At 43.8% G+C, this 14,219-nt stretch overlaps 13 non-coding genes across 13 annotated transcripts; all 13 read right to left on the bottom strand.

The window, feature by feature from the left end:
• Positions 1-308: 308 nt before the first annotated feature.
• trnas-cga (transfer RNA serine (anticodon CGA)) lies at positions 309-389 on the bottom strand. The gene has a single exon. It is a non-coding gene; the product is annotated as a tRNA-Ser (tRNA).
• A 220-nt stretch (positions 390-609) lies between these two features.
• On the bottom strand, positions 610-681 carry trnad-guc (transfer RNA aspartic acid (anticodon GUC)). The gene has a single exon. It is a non-coding gene; the product is annotated as a tRNA-Asp (tRNA).
• Positions 682-2,263: 1,582 nt separating this feature from the next.
• Positions 2,264-2,344, bottom strand: trnas-aga (transfer RNA serine (anticodon AGA)). Its single transcript has one exon. It is a non-coding gene; the product is annotated as a tRNA-Ser (tRNA).
• Positions 2,345-2,564: 220 nt separating this feature from the next.
• On the bottom strand, positions 2,565-2,636 carry trnad-guc (transfer RNA aspartic acid (anticodon GUC)). Its single transcript has one exon. It is a non-coding gene; the product is annotated as a tRNA-Asp (tRNA).
• A 1,582-nt stretch (positions 2,637-4,218) lies between these two features.
• trnas-aga (transfer RNA serine (anticodon AGA)) lies at positions 4,219-4,299 on the bottom strand. Its single transcript has one exon. It is a non-coding gene; the product is annotated as a tRNA-Ser (tRNA).
• A 220-nt stretch (positions 4,300-4,519) lies between these two features.
• Positions 4,520-4,591, bottom strand: trnad-guc (transfer RNA aspartic acid (anticodon GUC)). Its single transcript has one exon. It is a non-coding gene; the product is annotated as a tRNA-Asp (tRNA).
• A 1,582-nt stretch (positions 4,592-6,173) lies between these two features.
• On the bottom strand, positions 6,174-6,271 carry trnas-aga (transfer RNA serine (anticodon AGA)). The gene has a single exon. It is a non-coding gene; the product is annotated as a tRNA-Ser (tRNA).
• A 220-nt stretch (positions 6,272-6,491) lies between these two features.
• Positions 6,492-6,563, bottom strand: trnad-guc (transfer RNA aspartic acid (anticodon GUC)). The gene has a single exon. It is a non-coding gene; the product is annotated as a tRNA-Asp (tRNA).
• Positions 6,564-8,145: 1,582 nt separating this feature from the next.
• Positions 8,146-8,226, bottom strand: trnas-aga (transfer RNA serine (anticodon AGA)). Its single transcript has one exon. It is a non-coding gene; the product is annotated as a tRNA-Ser (tRNA).
• Positions 8,227-8,446: 220 nt separating this feature from the next.
• On the bottom strand, positions 8,447-8,518 carry trnad-guc (transfer RNA aspartic acid (anticodon GUC)). The gene has a single exon. It is a non-coding gene; the product is annotated as a tRNA-Asp (tRNA).
• Positions 8,519-10,401: 1,883 nt separating this feature from the next.
• On the bottom strand, positions 10,402-10,473 carry trnad-guc (transfer RNA aspartic acid (anticodon GUC)). The gene has a single exon. It is a non-coding gene; the product is annotated as a tRNA-Asp (tRNA).
• Positions 10,474-12,356: 1,883 nt separating this feature from the next.
• trnad-guc (transfer RNA aspartic acid (anticodon GUC)) lies at positions 12,357-12,428 on the bottom strand. Its single transcript has one exon. It is a non-coding gene; the product is annotated as a tRNA-Asp (tRNA).
• A 1,582-nt stretch (positions 12,429-14,010) lies between these two features.
• trnas-aga (transfer RNA serine (anticodon AGA)) lies at positions 14,011-14,091 on the bottom strand. The gene has a single exon. It is a non-coding gene; the product is annotated as a tRNA-Ser (tRNA).
• Positions 14,092-14,219: the final 128 nt, after the last annotated feature.

Below are 14,219 nucleotides of genomic sequence, written 5' to 3' on the forward strand. Positions count from 1 at the left end.
ATACACAGAGACATATAAATAGATAGACAGACACAGAGATCCACACACACATAACCAAAAATTTGCACGCACCAACAGGCATGCACAGATGCCTCAGACATCTCGAGGGATAGATAGGCTGAATCACTGTCGCAACTTTGACTGATGTTTGCGATTTTTGAAACGGATGTATCGTGAATATTGCAGATTAATAAAAATGAGAAAAAAATGTCAAAGTTGAAAGGTGTGGGACGTTATTCCATCTATCTCAGGATCAGTTTGGCAGAGAACCGGTTAAATTGTGAAATGGAATGAAAAATGCTGAGAATCGTAGTCGGCAGGATTCGAACCTGTGCAGGATAACCCAATGGATTTCGAGGCCATCGCCTTAACCACTCGGCCACGACTACTGTGTCGCTGCCTTTTTAAACTTTACTCAGAAAAAACTCAGTCATCCATCTCTGTGCAGCAGACGGCCAAAGACTCCTGAAAAATTCTCCATTTGCTAAAAATCTGGACGAGACAATCTCATCCACCTGTTTTTTCGACAGTTCCATATTGCTCTGGAACTTTTTAATATGCATCTCTTCCAAGAAACAGAAGTAAAATTCGACATCTTGAAACAACTGCCTCCCCGTCGGGGAATTGAACCCCGGTCTCCCGCGTGACAGGCGGGGATACTCACCACTATACTAACGAGGAACTAACGGGTACCAGTTCTGTCAGAGTAGGAATCGAGTCACTGTGAACAGAACTGGACACCAGGAGAAGTCGACAGACACATTGAGAGACAGAGACAAACCGACAAACAGGGAGAGACAGACAGCGAGATAGAGACAACGAGAGACAGAAAGTGTGAGACTGAGAAGGAGAGGCAGACTGAGTGAGAAAAAGACTCAAATATATACATATACAGAGATGTGTGTGTGTGATCTATTAAGAGAGAGAGGGAAAGAGTGAGAGAAAGACAATGATAAAGACAGTGACAAGGAGAGAGACAGATAGAGAGAGAGCGATAGAGACTAAAACAGAAAATGATGGAAATACTTCTCAGCTTACAGGCAGGGACTAACAGAGACAAGCAAAGACATGGACAGACCGAAATGATGGGAAAGAGAGAGCCAGTCACACAAAGAGTCAGAGAGAATCCCATTGGACCAGACGTGGCACCGTGAGAAAGAGACAGATTGAGAGACAAAGACAAACAGAGAAACAGGGACAGACAGAGTGAGTCAGACTGAGAGAGACAAAGACTCAAACATACAAAACTCTCTGAAGAGAGAGAGAGAGACAGAAACCGAGCGACACAGATACATTTCACAATTTCATTTCATTATCGGTTCAGAGTGTCACATTGTTACAGAAAATTGCTGATTCAACCGATAAAAATCCGGTCTCACTGATCAGAATGGGAGGAAATCCGTGTTAAATTAAAGAGACAACAGGAGTAGGGGACGAACCCACGTGGGACAAACCCATTGAGTTTTAAGGCCAACGCCTCAACCACTCGGCTATTCTGGTCCTGTGAGAAACTGGATTCTGTCTCTGTGAGAATCTGGGCTTCAACCCCAACCCCACATACAAACACATGCACATCGGCTTTCAGTGAGCATTTACGAACATTTTTAGTAATATTGACACGGGGGCAACTCTCCTATTCTTTTTCGAGTAATGCACTGGAAACTTTCATATCCACCCGAGGGTGCAGACGGAGCTTCAATTTAACATTTCATCCGAAAGTCAACAGCTTCAACATTACAAAATTCCCCAAGTGCTGCACTTGAGTTTTAGCCAAGATGATATGCTCAAGTCTCAGGAGTGCGACTTGAACAGACAAACTCCCGATTCAGTCGAGAATGCGGCCACTGAACCAAAGCCGATACAAAAGTTCACAACCGTATTATTTTCCCCAAGTCGTTTTTATAAGTTCCAGGACATACCAAATTCATGGTGATGATTTCCAGTGACAGTTGCACATACACAGAGACATATAAATAGATAGACAGACACAGAGATCCACACACACACAACCAAAAATTTGCACGCACCAACAGGCATGCACAGATGCCTCAGACATCTCGAGGGATAGATAGGCTGAATCACTGTCGCAACTTTGACTGATGTTTGCGATTTTTGAAACGGATGTATCGTGAATATTGCAGATTAATAAAAATGAGAAAAAAATGTCAAAGTTGAAAGGTGTGGGACGTTATTCCATCTATCTCAGGATCAGTTTGGCAGAGAACCGGTTAAATTGTGAAATGGAATGAAAAATGCTGAGAATCGTAGTCGGCAGGATTCGAACCTGCGCAGGTTAACCCAATGGATTTCTAGGCCATCGCCTTAACCACTCGGCCACGACTACTGTGTCGCTGCCTTTTTAAACTTCACTCAGAAAAAACTCAGTCATCCATCTCTGTGCAGCAGACGGCCAAAGACTCCTGAAAAATTCTCCATTTGCTAAAAATCTGGACGAGACAATCTCATCCACCTGTTTTTTTGACAGTTCCATATTGCTCTGGAACTTTTTAATATGCATCTCTTCCAAGAAACAGAAGTAAAATTCGACATCTTGAAACAACTGCCTCCCCGTCGGGGAATTGAACCCCGGTCTCCCGCGTGACAGGCGGGGATACTCACCACTATACTAACGAGGAACTGACGGGTACCAGTTCTGTCAGAGCAGGAATCGAGTCACTGTGAACAGAACTGGACACCAGGAGAAGTCGACAGACACATTGAGAGACAGAGACAAACCGACAAACAGGGAGAGACAGACAGCGAGATAGAGACAACGAGAGACAGAAAGTGTGAGACTGAGAAGGAGAGGCAGACTGAGTGAGAAAAAGACTCAAATATATACATATACAGAGATGTGTGTGTGTGATCTATTAAGAGATAGAGGGAAAGAGTGAGAGAAAGACAATGATAAAGAGAGTGACAAGGAGAGAGACAGATAGAGAGAGAGCGATAGAGACTAAAACAGAAAATGATGGAAATACTTCTCAGCTTACAGGCAGGGACTAACAGAGACAAGCAAAGACATGGACAGACCGAAATGATGGGAAAGAGAGAGCCAGTCACACAAAGAGTCAGAGAGAATCCCATTGGACCAGACGTGGCACCGTGAGAAAGAGACAGATTGAGAGACAAAGACAAACAGAGAAACAGGGACAGACAGAGTGAGTCAGACTGAGAGAGACAAAGACTCAAACATACAAAACTCTCTGAAGAGAGAGAGAGAGGCAGAAACCGAGCGACACAGATACATTTCACAATTTCATTTCATTATCGGTTCAGAGTGTCACATTGTTACAGAAAATTGCTGATTCAAACGATGAAAATCCGGTCTCACTGATCAGAATGGGAGGAAATCCGTGTTAAATTAAAGAGACAACAGGAGTGGGGGACGAACCCACGCGGGACAAACCCATTGAGTTTTAAGGCCAACGCCTCAACCACTCGGCTATTCTGGTCCTGTGCGAACCTGGATTCTGTCTCTGTGAGAATCTGGGCTTCAACCCCAACCCCACATACAAACACATGCACATCGGCTTTCAGTGAGCATTTACGAACATTTTTAGTAATATTGACACGGGGGCAACTCTCCTATTCTTTTTCGAGTAATGCACTGGAAACTTTCATATCCACCCGAGGGTGCAGACGGAGCTTCAATTTTACATTTCATCCGAAAGTCAACAGCTTCAACATTACAAAATTCCCCAAGTGTTGCACTTGAGTGTTAGCCAAGATGATATGCTCAAGTCTCAGGAGTGCGACTTGAACAGACAATCTCCCGATTCAGTCGAGAATGCGGCCACTGAACCAAAGCCGATACAAAAGTTCACAACCGTATTATTTTCCCCAAGTCGTTTTTATAAGTTCCAGGACATACCAAATTCATGGTGATGATTTCCAGTGACAGTTGCACATACACAGAGACATATAAATAGATAGACAGACACAGAGATCCACACACACACAACCAAAAATTTGCACGCACCAACAGGCATGCACAGATGCCTCAGACATCTCGAGGGATAGATAGGCTGAATCACTGTCGCAACTTTGACTGATGTTTGCGATTTTTGAAACGGATGTATCGTGAATATTGCAGATTAATAAAAATGAGAAAAAAATGTCAAAGTTGAAAGGTGTGGGACGTTATTCCATCTATCTCAGGATCAGTTTGGCAGAGAACCGGTTAAATTGTGAAATGGAATGAAAAATGCTGAGAATCGTAGTCGGCAGGATTCGAACCTGCGCAGGTTAACCCAATGGATTTCTAGGCCATCGCCTTAACCACTCGGCCACGACTACTGTGTCGCTGCCTTTTTAAACTTCACTCAGAAAAAACTCAGTCATCCATCTCTGTGCAGCAGACGGCCAAAGACTCCTGAAAAATTCTCCATTTGCTAAAAATCTGGACGAGACAATCTCATCCACCTGTTTTTTTGACAGTTCCATATTGCTCTGGAACTTTTTAATATGCATCTCTTCCAAGAAACAGAAGTAAAATTCGACATCTTGAAACAACTGCCTCCCCGTCGGGGAATTGAACCCCGGTCTCCCGCGTGACAGGCGGGGATACTCACCAATATACTAACGAGGAACTGACGGGTACCAGTTCTGTCAGAGCAGGAATCGAGTCACTGTGAACAGAACTGGACACCAGGAGAAGTCGACAGACACATTGAGAGACAGAGACAAACCGACAAACAGGGAGAGACAGACAGCGAGATAGAGACAACGAGAGACAGAAAGTGTGAGACTGAGAAGGAGAGGCAGACTGAGTGAGAAAAAGACTCAAATATATACATATACAGAGATGTGTGTGTGTGATCTATTAAGAGATAGAGGGAAAGAGTGAGAGAAAGACAATGATAAAGAGAGTGACAAGGAGAGAGACAGATAGAGAGAGAGCGATAGAGACTAAAACAGAAAATGATGGAAATACTTCTCAGCTTACAGGCAGGGACTAACAGAGACAAGCAAAGACATGGACAGACCGAAATGATGGGAAAGAGAGAGCCAGTCACACAAAGAGTCAGAGAGAATCCCATTGGACCAGACGTGGCACCGTGAGAAAGAGACAGATTGAGAGACAAAGACAAACAGAGAAACAGGGACAGACAGAGTGAGTCATACTGAGAGAGACAAAGACTCAAACATACAAAACTCTCTGAAGAGAGAGAGAGAGGCAGAAACCGAGCGACACAGATACATTTCACAATTTCATTTCATTATCGGTTCAGAGTGTCACATTGTTACAGAAAATTGCTGATTCAAACGATGAAAATCCGGTCTCACTGATCAGAATGGGAGGAAATCCGTGTTAAATTAAAGAGACAACAGGAGTGGGGGACGAACCCACGCGGGACAAACCCATTGAGTTTTAAGGCCAACGCCTCAACCACTCGGCTATTCTGGTCCTGTGCGAACCTGGATTCTGTCTCTGTGAGAATCTGGGCTTCAACCCCAACCCCACATACAAACACATGCACATCGGCTTTCAGTGAGCATTTACGAACATTTTTAGTAATATTGACACGGGGGCAACTCTCCTATTCTTTTTCGAGTAATGCACTGGAAACTTTCATATCCACCCGAGGGTGCAGACGGAGCTTCAATTTAACATTTCATCCGAAAGTCAACAGCTTCAACATTACAAAATTCCCCAAGTGTTGCACTTGAGTGTTAGCCAAGATGATATGCTCAAGTCTCAGGAGTGCGACTTGAACAGACAATCTCCCGATTCAGTCGAGAATGCGGCCACTGAACCAAAGCCGATACAAAAGTTCACAACCGTATTATTTTCCCCAAGTCGTTTTTATAAGTTCCAGGACATACCAAATTCATGGTGATGATTTCCAGTGACAGTTGCACATACACAGAGACATATAAATAGATAGACAGACACAGAGACCCACACACACATAACCAAAAATTTGCACGCACCAACAGGCATGCACAGATGCCTCAGACATCTCGAGGGATAGATAGGCTGAATCACTGTCGCAACTTTGACTGATGTTTGCGATTTTTGAAACGGATGTATCGTGAATATTGCAGATTAATAAAAATGAGAAAAAAATGTCAAAGTTGAAAGGTGTGGGACGTTATTCCATCTATCTCAGGATCAGTTTGGCAGAGAACCGGTTAAATTGTGAAATGGAATGAAAAATGCTGAGAATCGTAGTCGGCAGGATTCGAACCTGCGCAGGATAAGAACCTGCGCAGGATAACCCAATGGATTTCTAGTCCATCGCCTTAACCACTCGGCCACGACTACTGTGTCGCTGCCTTTTTAAACTTTACTCAGAAAAAACTCAGTCATCCATCTCTGTGCAGCAGACGGCCAAAGACTCCTGAAAAATTCTCCATTTGATAAAAATCTGGACGAGACAATCTCATCCACCTGTTTTTTTGACAGTTCCATATTGCTCTGGAACTTTTTAATATGCATCTCTTCCAAGAAACAGAAGTAAAATTCGACATCTTGAAACAACTGCCTCCCCGTCGGGGAATTGAACCCCGGTCTCCCGCGTGACAGGCGGGGATACTCACCACTATACTAACGAGGAACTGACGGGTACCAGTTCTGTCAGAGCAGGAATCGAGTCACTGTGAACAGAACTGGACACCAGGAGAAGTCGACAGACACATTGAGAGACAGAGACAAACCGACAAACAGGGAGAGACAGACAGCGAGATAGAGACAACGAGAGACAGAAAGTGTGAGACTGAGAAGGAGAGGCAGACTGAGTGAGAAAAAGACTCAAATATATACATATACAGAGATGTGTGTGTGTGATCTATTAAGAGAGAGAGGGAAAGAGTGAGAGAAAGACAATGATAAAGACAGTGACAAGGAGAGAGACAGATAGAGAGAGAGCGATAGAGACTAAAACAGAAAATGATGGAAATACTTCTCAGCTTACAGGCAGGGACTAACAGAGACAAGCAAAGACATGGACAGACCGAAATGATGGGAAAGAGAGAGCCAGTCACACAAAGAGTCAGAGAGAATCCCATTGGACCAGACGTGGCACCGTGAGAAAGAGACAGATTGAGAGACAAAGACAAACAGAGAAACAGGGACAGACAGAGTGAGTCAGACTGAGAGAGACAAAGACTCAAACATACAAAACTCTCTGAAGAGAGAGAGAGAGGCAGAAACCGAGCGACACAGATACATTTCACAATTTCATTTCATTATCGGTTCAGAGTGTCACATTTTTACAGAAAATTGCTGATTCAACCGATGAAAATCCGGTCTCACTGATCAGAATGGGAGGAAATCCGTGTTAAATTAAAGAGACAACAGGAGTGGGGGACGAACCCACGCGGGACAAACCCATTGAGTTTTAAGGCCAACGCCTCAACCACTCGGCTATTCTGGTCCTGTGAGAAACTGGATTCTGTCTCTGTGAGAATCTGGGCTTCAACCCCAACCCCACATACAAACACATGCACATCGGCTTTCAGTGAGCATTTACGAACATTTTTAGTAATATTGACACGGGGGCAACTCTCCTATTCTTTTTCGAGTAATGCACTGGAAACTTTCATATCCACCCGAGGGTGCAGACGGAGCTTCAATTTAACATTTCATCCGAAAGTCAACAGCTTCAACATTACAAAATTCCCCAAGTGCTGCACTTGAGTTTTAGCCAAGATGATATGCTCAAGTCTCAGGAGTGCGACTTGAACAGACAAACTCCCGATTCAGTCGAGAATGCGGCCACTGAACCAAAGCCGATACAAAAGTTCACAACCGTATTATTTTCCCCAAGTCGTTTTTATAAGTTCCAGGACATACCAAATTCATGGTGATGATTTCCAGTGACAGTTGCACATACACAGAGACATATAAATAGATAGACAGACACAGAGACCCACACACACATAACCAAAAATTTGCACGCACCAACAGGCATGCACAGATGCCTCAGACATCTCGAGGGATAGATAGGCTGAATCACTGTCGCAACTTTGACTGATGTTTGCGATTTTTGAAATGGATGTATCGTGAATATTGCAGATTAATAAAAATGAGAAAAAAATGTCAAAGTTGAAAGGTGTGGGACGTTATTCCATCTATCTCAGGATCAGTTTGGCAGAGAACCGGTTAAATTGTGAAATGGAATGAAAAATGCTGAGAATCGTAGTCGGCAGGATTCGAACCTGCGCAGGATAACCCAATGGATTTCTAGTCCATCGCCTTAACCACTCGGCCACGACTACTGTGTCGCTGCCTTTTTAAACTTTACTCAGAAAAAACTCAGTCATCCATCTCTGTGCAGCAGACGGCCAAAGACTCCTGAAAAATTCTCCATTTGCTAAAAATCTGGACGAGACAATCTCATCCACCTGTTTTTTTGACAGTTCCATATTGCTCTGGAACTTTTTAATATGCATCTCTTCCAAGAAACAGAAGTAAAATTCGACATCTTGAAACAACTGCCTCCCCGTCGGGGAATTGAACCCCGGTCTCCCGCGTGACAGGCGGGGATACTCACCACTATACTAACGAGGAACTGACGGGTACCAGTTCTGTCAGAGCAGGAATCGAGTCACTGTGAACAGAACTGGACACCAGGAGAAGTCGACAGACACATTGAGAGACAGAGACAAACCGACAAACAGGGAGAGACAGACAGCGAGATAGAGACAACGAGAGACAGAAAGTGTGAGACTGAGAAGGAGAGGCAGACTGAGTGAGAAAAAGACTCAAATATATACATATACAGAGATGTGTGTGTGTGATCTATTAAGAGAGAGAGGGAAAGAGTGAGAGAAAGACAATGATAAAGACAGTGACAAGGAGAGAGACAGATAGAGAGAGAGCGATAGAGACTAAAACAGAAAATGATGGAAATACTTCTCAGCTTACAGGCAGGGACTAACAGAGACAAGCAAAGACATGGACAGACCGAAATGATGGGAAAGAGAGAGCCAGTCACACAAAGAGTCAGAGAGAATCCCATTGGACCAGACGTGGCACCGTGAGAAAGAGACAGATTGAGAGACAAAGACAAACAGAGAAACAGGGACAGACAGAGTGAGTCAGACTGAGAGAGACAAAGACTCAAACATACAAAACTCTCTGAAGAGAGAGAGAGAGGCAGAAACCGAGCGACACAGATACATTTCACAATTTCATTTCATTATCGGTTCAGAGTGTCACATTGTTACAGAAAATTGCTGATTCAACCGATGAAAATCCGGTCTCACTGATCAGAATGGGAGGAAATCCGTGTTAAATTAAAGAGACACCAGGAGTGGGGGACAAACCCACGCGGGACAAACCCATTGAGTTTTAAGGCCAACGCCTCAACCACTCGGCTATTCTGGTCCTGTGAGAACCTGGATTCTGTCTCTGTGAGAATCTGAGCTTCAACCCCAACCCCACATACAAACACATGCACATCGGCTTTCAGTGAGCATTTACGAACATTTTTAGTAATATTGACACGGGGGCAACTCTCCTATTCTTTTTCGAGTAATGCACTGGAAACTTTCATATCCACCCGAGGGTGCAGACGGAGCTTCAATTTAACATTTCATCCGAAAGTCAACAGCTTCAACATTACAAAATTCCCCAAGTGCTGCACTTGAGTGTTAGCCAAGATGATATGCTCAAGTCTCAGGAGTGCGACTTGAACAGACAAACTCCCGATTCAGTCGAGAATGCGGCCACTGAACCAAAGCCGATACAAAAGTTCACAACCGTATTATTTTCCCCAAGTCGTTTTTATAAGTTCCAGGACATACCAAATTCATGGTGATGATTTCCAGTGACAGTTGCACATACACAGAGACATATAAATAGATAGACAGACACAGAGACCCACACACACATAACCAAAAATTTGCACGCACCAACAGGCATGCACAGATGCCTCAGACATCTCGAGGGATAGATAGGCTGAATCACTGTCGCAACTTTGACTGATGTTTGCGATTTTTGAAACGGATGTATCGTGAATATTGAAGATTAATAAAAATGAGAAAAAAATGTCAAAGTTGAAAGGTGTGGGACGTTATTCCATCTATCTCAGGATCAGTTTGGCAGAGAACCAGTTAAATTGTGAAATGGAATGAAAAATGCTGAGAATCGTAGTCGGCAGGATTCGAACCTGCGCAGGATAACCCAATGGATTTCTAGGCCATCGCCTTAACCACTCGGCCACGACTACTGTGTCGCTGCCTTTTTAAACTTTAATCAGAAAAAACTCAGTCATCCATCTCTGTGCAGCAGACGGCCAAAGACTCCTGAAAAATTCTCCATTTGATAAAAATCTGGACGAGACAATCTCATCCACCTGTTTTTTTGACAGTTCCATATTGCTCTGGAACTTTTTAATATGCATCTCTTCCAAGAAACAGAAGTAAAATTCGACATCTTGAAACAACTGCCTCCCCGTCGGGGAATTGAACCCCGGTCTCCAGCGTGACAGGCGGGGATACTCACCACTATACTAACGAGGAACTGACGGGTACCAGTTCTGTCAGAGCAGGAATCGAGTCACTGTGAACAGAACTGGACACCAGGAGAAGTCGACAGACACATTGAGAGACAGAGACAAACCGACAAACAGGGAGAGACAGACAGCGAGATAGAGACAACGAGAGACAGAAAGTGTGAGACTGAGAAGGAGAGGCAGACTGAGTGAGAAAAAGACTCAAATATATACATATACAGAGATGTGTGTGTGTGATCTATTAAGAGAGAGAGGGAAAGAGTGAGAGAAAGACAATGATAAAGACAGTGACAAGGAGAGAGACAGATAGAGAGAGAGCGATAGAGACTAAAACAGAAAATGATGGAAATACTTCTCAGCTTACAGGCAGGGACTAACAGAAACAAGCAAAGACATGGACAGACCGAAATGATGGGAAAGAGAGAGCCAGTCACACAAAGAGTCAGAGAGAATCCCATTGGACCAGACGTGGCAACGTGAGAAAGAGACAGATTGAGAGACAAAGACAAACAGAGAAACAGGGACAGACAGAGTGAGTCAGACTGAGAGAGACAAAGACTCAAACATACAAAACTCTCTGAAGAGAGAGAGAGAGGCAGAAACCGAGCGACACAGATACATTTCACAATTTCATTTCATTATCGGTTCAGAGTGTCACATTGTTACAGAAAATTGCTGATTCAACCGATGAAAATCCGGTCTCACTGATCAGAATGGGAGGAAATCCGTGTTAAATTAAAGAGACACCAGGAGTGGGGGACGAACCCACGCGGGACAAACCCACTGAGTTTTAAGGCCAACGCCTCAACCACTCGGCTATTCTGGTCCTGTGAGAACCTGGATTCTGTCTCTGTGAGAATCTGGGCTTCAACCCCAACCCCACATACAAACACATGCACATCGGCTTTCAGTGAGCATTTACGAACATTTTTAGTAATATTGACACGGGGGCAACTCTCCTATTCTTTTTCGAGTAATGCACTGGAAACTTTCATATCCACCCGAGGGTGCAGACGGTGCTTCAATTTAACATTTCATCCGAAAGTCAACCGCTTCAACATTACAAAATTCCCCAAGTGCTGCACTTGAGTGTTAGCCAAGATGATATGCTCAAGTCTCAGGAGTGCGACTTGAACAGACAAACTCCCGATTCAGTCGAGAATGCGGCCACTGAACCAAAGCCGATACAAAAGTTCACAACCGTATTATTTTCCCCAAGTCGTTTTTATAAGTTCCAGGACATACCAAATTCATGGTGATGATTTCCAGTGACAGTTGCACATACACAGAGACATATAAATAGATAGACAGACACAGAGATCCACACACACATAACCAAAAATTTGCACGCACCAACAGGCATGCACAGATGCCTCAGACATCTCGAGGGATAGATAGGCTGAATCACTGTCGCAACTTTGACTGATGTTTGCGATTTTTGAAACGGATGTATCGTGAATATTGCAGATTAATAAAAATGAGAAAAAAATGTCAAAGTTGAAAGGTGTGGGACGTTATTCCATCTATCTCAGGATCAGTTTGGCAGAGAACCGGTTAAATTGTGAAATGGAATGAAAAATGCTGAGAATCGCAGTCGGCAGGATTCGAACCTGCGCAGGATAACCCAATGGATTTCTAGGCCATCGCCTTAACCACTCGGCCACGACTACTATGTCGCTGCCTTTTTAAACTTTATTCAGAAAAAACTCAGTCATCCATCTCTGTGCAGCAGACGGCCAAAGACTCCTGAAAAATTCTCCATTTGATAAAAATCTGGACGAGACAATCTCATCCACCTGTATTTTTGACAGTTCCATATTGCTCTGGAACTTTTTAATATGCATCTCTTCCAAGAAACAGAAGTAAAATTCGACATCTTGAAACAACTGCCTCCCCGTCGGGGAATTGAACCCCGGTCTCCCGCGTGACAGGCGGGGATACTCACCACTATACTAACGAGGAACTGACTGGTACCAGTTCTGTCAGAGCAGGAATCGAGTCACTGTGAACAGAACTGGACACCAGGAGAAGTCGACAGACACATTGAGAGACAGAGACAAACCGACAAACAGGGAGAGACAGACAGCGAGATAGAAACAACGAGAGACAGAAAGTGTGAGACTGAGAAGGAGAGGCAGACTGAGTGAGAAAAAGACTCAAATATATACATATACAGAGATGTGTGTGTGTGATCTATTAAGAGATAGAGGGAAAGAGTGAGAGAAAGACAATGATAAAGAGAGTGACAAGGAGAGAGACAGATAGAGAGAGAGCGATAGAGACTAAAACAGAAAATGATGGAAATACTTCTCAGCTTACAGGCAGGGACTAACAGAGACAAGCAAAGACATGGACAGACCGAAATGATGGGAAAGAGAGAGCCAGTCACACAAAGAGTCAGAGAGAATCCCATTGGAACAGACGTGGCACCGTGAGAAAGAGACAGATTGAGAGACAAAGACAAACAGAGAAACAGGGACAGACAGAGTGAGTCAGACTGAGAGAGACAAAGACTCAAACATACAAAACTCTCTGAAGAGAGAGAGAGAGGCAGAAACCGAGCGACACAGATACATTTCACAATTTCATTTCATCATCGGTTCAGAGTGTCACATTGTTACAGAAAATTGCTGATTCAACCGATGAAAATCCGGTCTCACTGATCAGAATGGGAGGAAATCCGTGTTAAATTAAAGAGACAACAGGAGTGGGGGACGAACCCACGCGGGACAAACCCATTGAGTTTTAAGGCCAACGCCTCAACCACTCGGCTATTCTGGTCCTGTGCGAACCTGGATTCTGTCTCTGTGAGAATCTGGGCTTCAACCCCAACCCCACATACAAACACATGCACATCGGCTTTCAGTGAGCATTTACGAACATTTTTAGTAATATTGACACGGGGGCAACTCTCCTATTCTTTTTCGAGTAATGCACTGGAAACTTTCATATCCACCCGAGGGTGCAGACGGAGCTTCAATTTAACATTTCATCCGAAAGTCAACAGCTTCAACATTACAAAATTCCCCAAGTGTTGCACTTGAGTGTTAGCCAAGATGATATGCTCAAGTCTCAGGAGTGCGACTTGAACAGACAATCTCCCGATTCAGTCGAGAATGCGGCCTCTGAACCAAAGCCGATACAAAAGTTCACAACCGTATTATTTTCCCCAAGTCGTTTTTATAAGTTCCAGGACATACCAAATTCATGGTGATGATTTCCAGTGACAGTTGCACATACACAGAGACATATAAATAGATAGACAGACACAGAGACCCACACACACATAACCAAAAATTTGCACGCACCAACAGGCATGCACAGATGCCTCAGACATCTCGAGGGATAGATAGGCTGAATCACTGTCGCAACTTTGACTGATGTTTGCGATTTTTGAAACGGATGTATCGTGAATATTGCAGATTAATAAAAATGAGAAAAAAATGTCAAAGTTGAAAGGTGTGGGACGTTATTCCATCTATCTCAGGATCAGTTTGGCAGAGAACCGGTTAAATTGTGAAATGGAATGAAAAATGCTGAGAATCGTAGTCGGCAGGATTCGAACCTGCGCGGGATAACCCAATGGATTTCTAGTCCATCGCCTTAACCACTCGGCCACGACTACTGTGTCGCTGCCTTTTTAAACTTTACTCAGAAAAAACTCAGTCATCCATCTCTGTGCAGCAGACGGCCAAAGACTCCTGAAAAATTCTCCATTTGATAAAAATCTGGACGAGACAATCTCATCCACCT

The sequence above is a fragment of the Pristiophorus japonicus genome, unplaced genomic scaffold (assembly GCF_044704955.1).
Source record: "Pristiophorus japonicus isolate sPriJap1 unplaced genomic scaffold, sPriJap1.hap1 HAP1_SCAFFOLD_824, whole genome shotgun sequence".
NCBI classification, from domain to species: Eukaryota; Metazoa; Chordata; class Chondrichthyes; family Pristiophoridae; genus Pristiophorus; species Pristiophorus japonicus.